At 45.1% G+C, this 8,948-nt stretch overlaps 1 long non-coding RNA gene across 1 annotated transcript; it reads left to right on the top strand.

Moving 5' to 3' along the window:
- Nucleotides 1–3,045: 3,045 nt before the first annotated feature.
- Nucleotides 3,046–8,352, top strand: LOC142699060 (uncharacterized). Its single transcript, XR_012865957.1, has 4 exons — nucleotides 3,046–3,950; nucleotides 4,089–4,291; nucleotides 5,358–5,452; nucleotides 7,845–8,352. It is a non-coding gene; the product is annotated as an uncharacterized LOC142699060 (long non-coding RNA).
- The last annotated feature ends 596 nt before the right edge of the window (nucleotides 8,353–8,948 follow it).

The raw sequence follows: 8,948 nt of genomic DNA, 5'->3' as shown, positions 1-8,948 counted from the left end.
CCTTCAAGGAGCTAAAGTGCGGCTAGCACATAGCAGAGCGGGGAGATACCTCCCTGCTCTGCGATAGTGGCGTCGCTGCAGTAGTAGCACCCGCAGCAGCTGCTAGCGGCGCCATCGAAGGTGTCGCCGGGCCAGGGTGCTTTTAAAACACCCCGGCCCTGCAACACAGTGTACAGCGATGCCATTCGTCAGAATGGCATCAACTCCTCCTCCTCACATGCACTCTGCGCTGTGAGGAGGAGGAGATAGAGCGCAAGCGCCGGAAAACCCGGCCATCACTCGGGACACATCCCGGTGATGGCCGGGTATTACCCGGCCCCATAGACTTCTATGGGAGCCGGGCGGCCGGGTACCCGGCCGAAGATAGAGCATGTCCTATTTTTTGACGGCCGGTTTCCCCGGCCGTCAAAAAATCGGTCGTGTGAATAGCCCCATTAGGGGTCTATTATTCCTAATGCAGCCGGGTGCCGGCCGATTTATGAACGGCCGGCACCCGGCCGGGAAACCCTGTCGTGGGAATGAGGCCTAACGCAGCATGTGATTACGATTTTTATAAATATTATTCACTTGTATTAAATAGATTTCTACTACATGTAAACATAAAGGTTTTCTATATTTTCTTTGCTATCTTTTCTCTACCCCACATGGCCACTCTATGGTGATGCAGGTGGGGGCGCTATTTCACTGTTTACCTCCGGCAGCAGAAGGGCGAGGTGCAGCCCTGCCACACAACAACAATCCTGGTTCCGCAGTAGAATTTTCTGTTTTTTTGGTGTAAACTTTTTGCATAGATTTTCATTGTAGGATCTGTACAAAGTGGAGCTGCCAGGAGATCGGAGACTTGATGAGATGGACGCATGCAGCTCCCGTCAGGAACATACTGGTTAGGTGAGTAGTCCCACCTCATAATATCCATGAAATATGGAAATAAATAGGTTTTGGACAAATATCAAACTATCACTGCCAGGCAAAAAACTTTAAAACAGAATTTTTAATAAATATTAACTGTAAAAAAAATAATCAAATACCAATTTAATTTTACTACAAAACACATAGCACCTCGATCAATGGTACAAGCATCTTTGGGGTACTCCAGCGGGTAAAGTTCATAGAACAGGGTATAATACTAGTAATACCAGTTCAGTATCAGGGCATAATAAATGAGTAGTCCCACCTCCCCTTTCTCATCCATATTAGGCTCTGTTCACATCTGCGTTGGGGTCCCGTTCTGACGTTCCGTCGGAGGTTTCCGTTAGAACGGGACCCTGAGCAGACACCGACGAAAACCAGGGGTTTCCGTTTCCATCACCATTGATTTCAATGGTGACGGAGCCGGTGCCCGTGGTTTCCGTTTGTCTCTTTTGTGCTCCGGACCCTTCGTTTTGCCGGAAGCAATAGCTTAGTCGACTACTGAAATCAATGGTGATGGAAACGGAAACCCCTGGTTTCCGTCGGTGTCAGTTTGTGTCTGCTCAGGGTCCTGTTCTGACGGAAACCTCTGACGGGAACGTCAGAACGGGACCCCAATGCAGATGTGAACAGAGCCTTAGGGCATGACCAGACGTGGCGGAATTGCTCTGCAATTCCGCTGCGGATAGTCCGCAGCGGAAATCCGCAGCGTACACGTTTCTCCATTGCTTTCCACAGCTTTTTAGTTGGGTTCGTTTACACGTTGCAGACAATTCTGCGGAGCATAGGCTGTGGTGCGGAATTTGGTGTCCGCAGCATACACTGGCTGTTGCGGACGTGTAGCGGACTTGTTGCGGACTCATTGCGGAATTTCTCCATTGACTTCAATGGAGAGTGAAAATTCCGCAATGAAGTCCGCAGATGTTATGTGTGCTGCGGAGCGTACTGGTTTTACTAACATGATAGTTCTTCATTCTGGCTAAACCTATGTATCTCTAGATCTACAGCCAGACTGAGGAAGTCAATGGGGCTCCCGTAATTACGGGTGATTACGTGTGTGCACCCGTAATTACAGGAGCGTTAATAGGCGATGTCAGTAAATAGTCACTGTCCAGGGTGCTGAAAGAGTTAAACGATTGGCAGTAACTGTTTCAGCACCCTGGACAGTGACATCCGATCACAATATACATCAGCCTGTAAAAAAAATAGAAGTTCATACTTACCCATAACTCCCTGCTTCTTCCTCCAGTCCGGCCTCCCGGGATTACGTTTCAGTCCAAGTGACGGCTGCAGCGGTCACATGAACTGCCGCGTCATACAGGGAGGTCGGGCTGGATGTCGAAAGAGGGACGCGTCACCAAGACAACGGCCGGGTAAGTATGAATCTCTTTTTCTTTTACTAGGGAAAGGGCTGTCCCTTCTCTCTATCCTGCACTGATAGAGAGAAGGGAAGCCCTTTCCCCCTCAATACGCAACGGCCAGTCCGCATCAATTTAATGCCCATTTTAGGCAAAGCCGCGACAGAATCTGCAACGCAGATTATGTGCGGCATTGATGCGGACAGTGTATGCAGAACTCCGCCACGTCTGGTCATGCCCTTAGACTGTCACACAGAAACCTCTGCATGTTCTTTATATCCACAATTTCTAGTTATAATCCCTCCTCATCGGGCTGCAGCGGCCAAACCGCAGGAGAAGTGGGGGGTGTGAACATAATCTTAGGCAGCCTTGGCTGGAATTACAGCTGTGATTGGATAGAGTAGGTCACATGTGGACACGAAGTCCCTGTTTACACACCAAGTTTTTTGCAGGTGGAAAAATCTGCCTCAAAATTCCTTCTGCCGCTTTTTTTACGCATTTTTCGACCACGGCCATTGAGCACCGCAGGCAAAAATGCTGCGAAAACCATCTTCTTTGCCTCCCATTGATGGCAATGGGAGGTCAGAGACGGAAACGCTTGAAGAAAGGGCTTGACGCTGCTTTTTCCTGTGAGTGTTTTTTTCTCGTGGGAAAAACGCCTCTGCATCCCATTGAAATCAATAAGATTAGTTTTCGGACGTTTTTTGGTGCGGTTTTCGATGCGTTTTCCACTTAAAAAAACGCTCCAAAAAAACTCTGTGTGAACTAGGCCTATTTCTCCATATATTACATGTGGCTTTTGCAGCATATTTGGCTGTGCATCCTTTGCATTACAATCTACTGCAGATTGTTACTGCTGCAAGTTTATGCAGTTTTCTAGAACCCTATTCACATTCATACTTTATGTGTCAATTTGACCATGGAAATCTGCAATAAATATGTAACATGTGAACATAGACTTAGGGGCTACACGTGATGTTTCAGGCTACATTTACACACTGCAACCAGGTTACATCACACTTGTCTTCTCTCCCAGATTGTCCTGGAGACTTCCAAACTAGGGAAGATCTTACATGATGTAGCTGCATAAAGGAAGGCACTCTGCTGGGACTATATGTGAGGGGGAACTCTGCTTGTAGTGGTTATTGGGGGCAGTCTGCTGGCACTAATTATTGGAGGCACTTTGCTGGCAATATGGTTTATTGAGGGGGTCTCTGCTAGTAGTGTTGTTTATGAGGGGGCAGTATACTGGCACTGTGTAAGGGACAATACTCTGCTGGCACTGTATGGGGGCACTCTGCTTAGTCTAATGATGGGGTCGCTCGCTGATAACTGAGGCTTCTTAGCTGTCCTTATCGGTGGCGTTTACATAGGAAAGAAATTCTCAAACCACATCTCAAATCTCCCTGTAGTTGATTCTAAAAACAGACAAGTATGGCTCAGAAAAACGGCTGCAAACAAATAACCATTGATGTGAATGGAAATGAACAAAATCTTTTTTGCTTTCTGCGATTATTATTTACATGTTTTATAAGACATGTTGCATCTCGTGTTATACACAGCAGGAGGCAACAGCACACGTCTTATCACACAGGAAGAGGAAATACATCAGAAAGGGAAACGGGAAGAGGAAGAGCAGCCATGTCATACAGGAAATACAGGGAAGTGACATCATCACAGGAGGTAACGTATATCCTGTGTGCGGGACCCCAGAAATATGATGACACTGACGTATCAGGGCTGATACATAGTAATGTTATGTTAATGTTATGTTATTATATATCATTACGTGTGTGCTTAGGCTGTGCTTATATATGTTAGTAGGCCGGACCAGAAGGATCGCGTGTTCTGTATACAAGCTCCAGATAAGAAGAACATGGATCAGCACAACAACACCAGCGCTCCTGGGACTGCGCTCCAACCACACAGCATTTCATCCGGAGGATCGACTGTTCCGTAGTCCAAAACGTCGCTTCTCGGGTTCTATTCCTACAATGGAGGAAAAAGTCAATTACATATTTTCAGTAATTATTGTTACAATATCTCCATTAAGGAAATCTCATGTATGGAATATTTTTTTGTATCACCTTAACTTCTGGTTACACCTGAAATGCCCTATAAGGATATTTAGATATCATAGAGGGGGGTATCACGCTGGAGACCCTCTCTATGACCCAAATGGAAGCTCTGCGCCACCTCTGTCCAGAGGCTGTGTGTGGTATTGCAGCTTTTCTGTATTGAAATGTATAGGGCTAAGCTGTCCACACACCGCACATCACCTGTGGACAGGTGTGGCTCTGTTTTTGGAAGACAGCAGCTCTATTTTTCTAATTATGTACAACCCCTTTAATGAAATAATCTCTTTAGAGGGTTTTCTCCATCTCAGACGTTTATGTGATATCCACCTATGCTCATGCACGCAGCTCTCTCCGTTCTGTACTATGGGAGTTACGCAAATAGTTCAACAGCGCTCAGCTGTTTCCGAAACTTCCATAGAACAGAATAGAGAGAGGGACGTGCGAGGCCTTTCCGAAGTCATTCTCCACCTGGAATCAGCAGCCATTAGACGGGACAGGGATCTGGGAACAAAGCAGGACAGGGTCAGGGAGAGACCTCCGTTTTCCACATAGGTGTGAGTCCCAGAGAAATAGTAAGATGGGAGTACCCCTTTAAATAAAACTTCTTAGTGATGATCCATTTTCTTAAGGTGTTTAATTAAACTATGGACAGTGGGGTCGAAGAACCGGCACCCAAAATATCTATACTGGAGTGACATGCCTGTTACTAACGCTGTATACAAGCTCCCCACGTATAACAGACAGGGCCCTCACTGAGACTTTGTAGGGGCTCCTAGAGACAAATATATATTGATGTACAGACATTTTCCCCTCCGTTATTGTGCAGCAAGACCTCCCCACATATAACAGGCAGGACCCTCACTGACCCCCTGGACAGACACATAGGCCTGAATATATTTATATCTTTATATTTTCCATTATTCACCTGCAGGAAATGTTATTTTTAGAAATGGGGAGAAATACTTGGAATTGTGTTTTTTTAGTTTCTGATGTTATTTTTGTTACTTCTCAGGTATAAGGAGAAAAGTAACCGGCACATGCAAGATGAGACGTGGATGAAAATGTGCGGAGGACTGTACCCCACCGGGAAAGAGCGGGCTGTCACTGGTATTACCATGGGGCAGATTTACTAAGGCCTCATGCACACGACCGTAGTGAGGTGCATTGACCGTGACTTACGGCTTGTATGTCCGCGGAGTGTCACCCACGGCCACCCTCAAATCGCGGGCCCTGCATATGACCGCGTGCATTATTTTCTATGAGCCTGTACCGCAAAACACGACCGTAATAAGACATGTCCGTTGTTTTTGCGGTCCAGGTTCCTGGGCAATGCATGGACCGTGGAAACCAAGGTCGTGTGCATGGGCCCATTGAAATGAATGGGGTCGCAATTCACCTGCAGATTTGCGGGTGAATTGCGGCCGCAAAAATAAGTTAGTGTGCATGGGGCCTAAAACTATCTGAGTTTTACACAGTGTAAACTGGTACAAGGAAGTCAGAAATTGCGCCAAATTTATCACAGTGGTGCACGATGTATGATAGATTTTGCTAGACATGTTAGACACTTTTCTCTTCCTTATACCACCTCTTGGTTGGCTTAGTTTAAGACACGCCCCTTTATTCTAGGCCACGCCCCTTGTCAAGCACGCCGCAAAATGTGTCTAAAACAATTAATAAATATGGCGCACAACATGTACGCCATAATTCTGGCTCAATTTGAATAGTAAATCTGTCCTACTATAAATGTAATATAAATTTGGGGTTAGTATTCAGGGCATATTCCCTATTTAAAGAATTGATAAGAGTCGGGAATCCTTCAGCTTAGTCCATTCTCTCTACTATCAGTCAGTACAGGGAGTAGTAGTACATATAAAACATTACATGGTCACCATGTCAGGTTTATTCTGCCTGCACTGACAGCACAAAGTCTTCATGGTGACTGCAGGACTGGAAGTCAAGGACCACCTCTATGATGTCCGCGGGACCTAATAGGGATATGGTGCTTTTTCCATTTATTTGTTGTTGTACTGTAATGAGAATATTATTTACATGCAGTATTTATTGCTAGGGGTATTTTTTTTTCTGAAAATTCTATAAAGAGCAAGTGGTGTAGGATTGGTTCAGACTGGTGACATCAAGACACAAATGTGACCTCAAGAATTCGTCAATGAGCTGATAATCCCGGTGCCAATTCTGGCTGCAAGTAATATATAAAGGGGCACACCTACCTCAAGTACTGGCACAGTATAAGGTCATCAGGGTGACTGCAGGACTGGAATTAACGCTCTTTTATGAAAAGTGTGTTTTGCAATGTTCAGCACATGGCAGCTTTGTGTATATAGTAGTATATAGACCCTACTGCACTGATTCTTCATACTATACCCTAATAGAGCATAGTTGACAATATTTGGAATTTCTTTCTAGGGACACTTCGGTTTCAGATGGATTGAGACAGGACTTGACAGGGCGTACCTTTGACAGAACGTGGTTCATTGGGCATGGCTTGTCATGGGGCAGTGTTAGTGAGAATACACTTTGTGTACCAGATATTCCCTGTATTCTGTCCTCACTATAAAAACATTGCAGTAAGGACAGTATAGAGGGAGGGTATCACCTGCAGAAGTGATCTAAGTAAGTATGGCACGTGACCACTGTGGCCAGTGATTGACTAGTTCGATCATGTGCCGATACGGGACATCACTGGTCCAGCCTATGTAAACAGGCCGGCAGGGGATTGTGAACCGCCGGCACTGGAGCCGCAGAGAATTAGAAGGTGGGTATTTGCTAAATGGTGCAATTTTCAGTTTGAATTACAATTTTTATAAAGCCTGGAAAACCCCTTTAATACCAAACCCTAAAATGTATTCAGACCCCCGGACAAATCCCCTTTATGTACTTCCCGCTCCTTCAGCAGCTCTGGGTCCCATTCGGCTCCGGACCCCACTTCTGCTGGCTGAGCCAGGAGCTGTTAGTGATATTGGCCTTTACATATTGGAGTAATCCAATAGATAACAGCCAATTTTTTAAATAAAATCCTGCGATGTAGTTTGGGTGGGCACTGCGCCTTTGATTGCATGACAAATTTTTCTTGGAGTTCCCCTTTAAAAATTGGTAAGCGGCGGGTAACACAAATACTTCACACGTGGACAGTAAAGTAAAACCCATTTTATTTTGACTGTATTTCTGGACCGGACTGGTCCGGGACTAAACTTGACTGGTCCCTTCGTCAGGTTAAGATCAGATAAAGGGACAAGTCGTGCCAGAAACGCGTATTTAAATAAAATTCTACCATCGCTTGGCGCCCTATCTGTCCCCGTTTTGAAACCTTTGTGTTAACCGCATCTTAGTTGAGCAGATTTACTTGTGAATTTTGTATCTTAGTTGAACATAGAACGCACTATCTACCTACCTGGCAGATAAAGGGTCTTGGTGTGGGTCACAGGGAATATCTTCAAGAGAACAACTCTTCACTAGGACATTTTATTTATTCTTGTTTCAGAACTGAAGGGAATGTACCGTACAACATCAGCAGGAGGAAGCCCTGGTGTCGAGAACGTCAGCCATGGAAAGGGATGTGCCAGATCAAGGTCTCTACGCTAAAGAGGCAGCAGATATGAACCACTAATGTCCATCTAAGAATGCCGGACCGTCATCCATCCACACCTCCTCCTTCCCATCCCCCACTGTCCAGAAGGGGTTTTTAAGATCCATCCAATTAAAAGACAACTGTCCAGAAGTCTTTGAAAATGAAGCCTTGTCCATGATTCGCAGCGCTGCGGTGAAGTACAATGGTTTTGGGTGTTTAATGGCAAGTCTCTTCAGATGCCCGGCAATGGACTTCCTCCCCTCGTCCTGTTTGGTAGGGTCTCTGCACTCCCTTTCCTGTAGAACAGCTGCCTCTACAGATTCCCAAGGCCATCCATATTTTTTTCCTGTCTGGCTGATAGCAACACATGTCAATAAAAACATACCTCAATGTATTTATTGTATTTCTAATAAAAATGGATAGACAAATACATAAAAATAATTTGTTTTAATTCCAAAGAACTTTCATAAAATCTATATTATACCTGTGTAATCAATTGTGGACATGGTCACTGATTCATTGAAGTCCAGCAAAGAAATCCCCCAGCCTGAGACATACTGTACTCCGTGTCAGAAGAACAAGAAGCTACAAAAAGAGAGACAACTGCATCCAGTCGATGTTCTTATCAACAAAGAGGTTTAAAAGGTGAGAAGACTAATTGACATTTTTTTTCAAGGTATTACTCTAGGGAGCGCTCCTGTTATCATCTTTGTCTCACACTGTATTTTCCTAAGGTACTGTATACATTTCACTCATTAATGCCGACCTAGCCAAGTGAGCACACAACAAACTAAGCCTGCGCACCCAAATAGAGTACCAACCATCTACACATCATTCCGATAAAAGAGTTTTGCCTTTGCACAGCGCTCCAAGGGGAGCACAATACAACTTCAATACTGCAAATACCTAACCTGAACGTCACATCTGCACCTTCCTCTTCTCTTTTGAAGGTGTTAGTGTACAGAGTAGTAGGGGAATTGACCAGACATGATGTGCTGCCTCGTGGACTGTCCTATA

The sequence above is a fragment of the Rhinoderma darwinii genome, unplaced genomic scaffold, assembly GCF_050947455.1.
Source record: "Rhinoderma darwinii isolate aRhiDar2 unplaced genomic scaffold, aRhiDar2.hap1 Scaffold_122, whole genome shotgun sequence".
Lineage (NCBI taxonomy): Eukaryota > Metazoa > Chordata > Amphibia > Anura > Rhinodermatidae > Rhinoderma > Rhinoderma darwinii.
The sequence above is the reverse complement of the archived record's forward strand: the minus strand, read 5'-3'. Positions and strand labels throughout refer to the sequence as shown.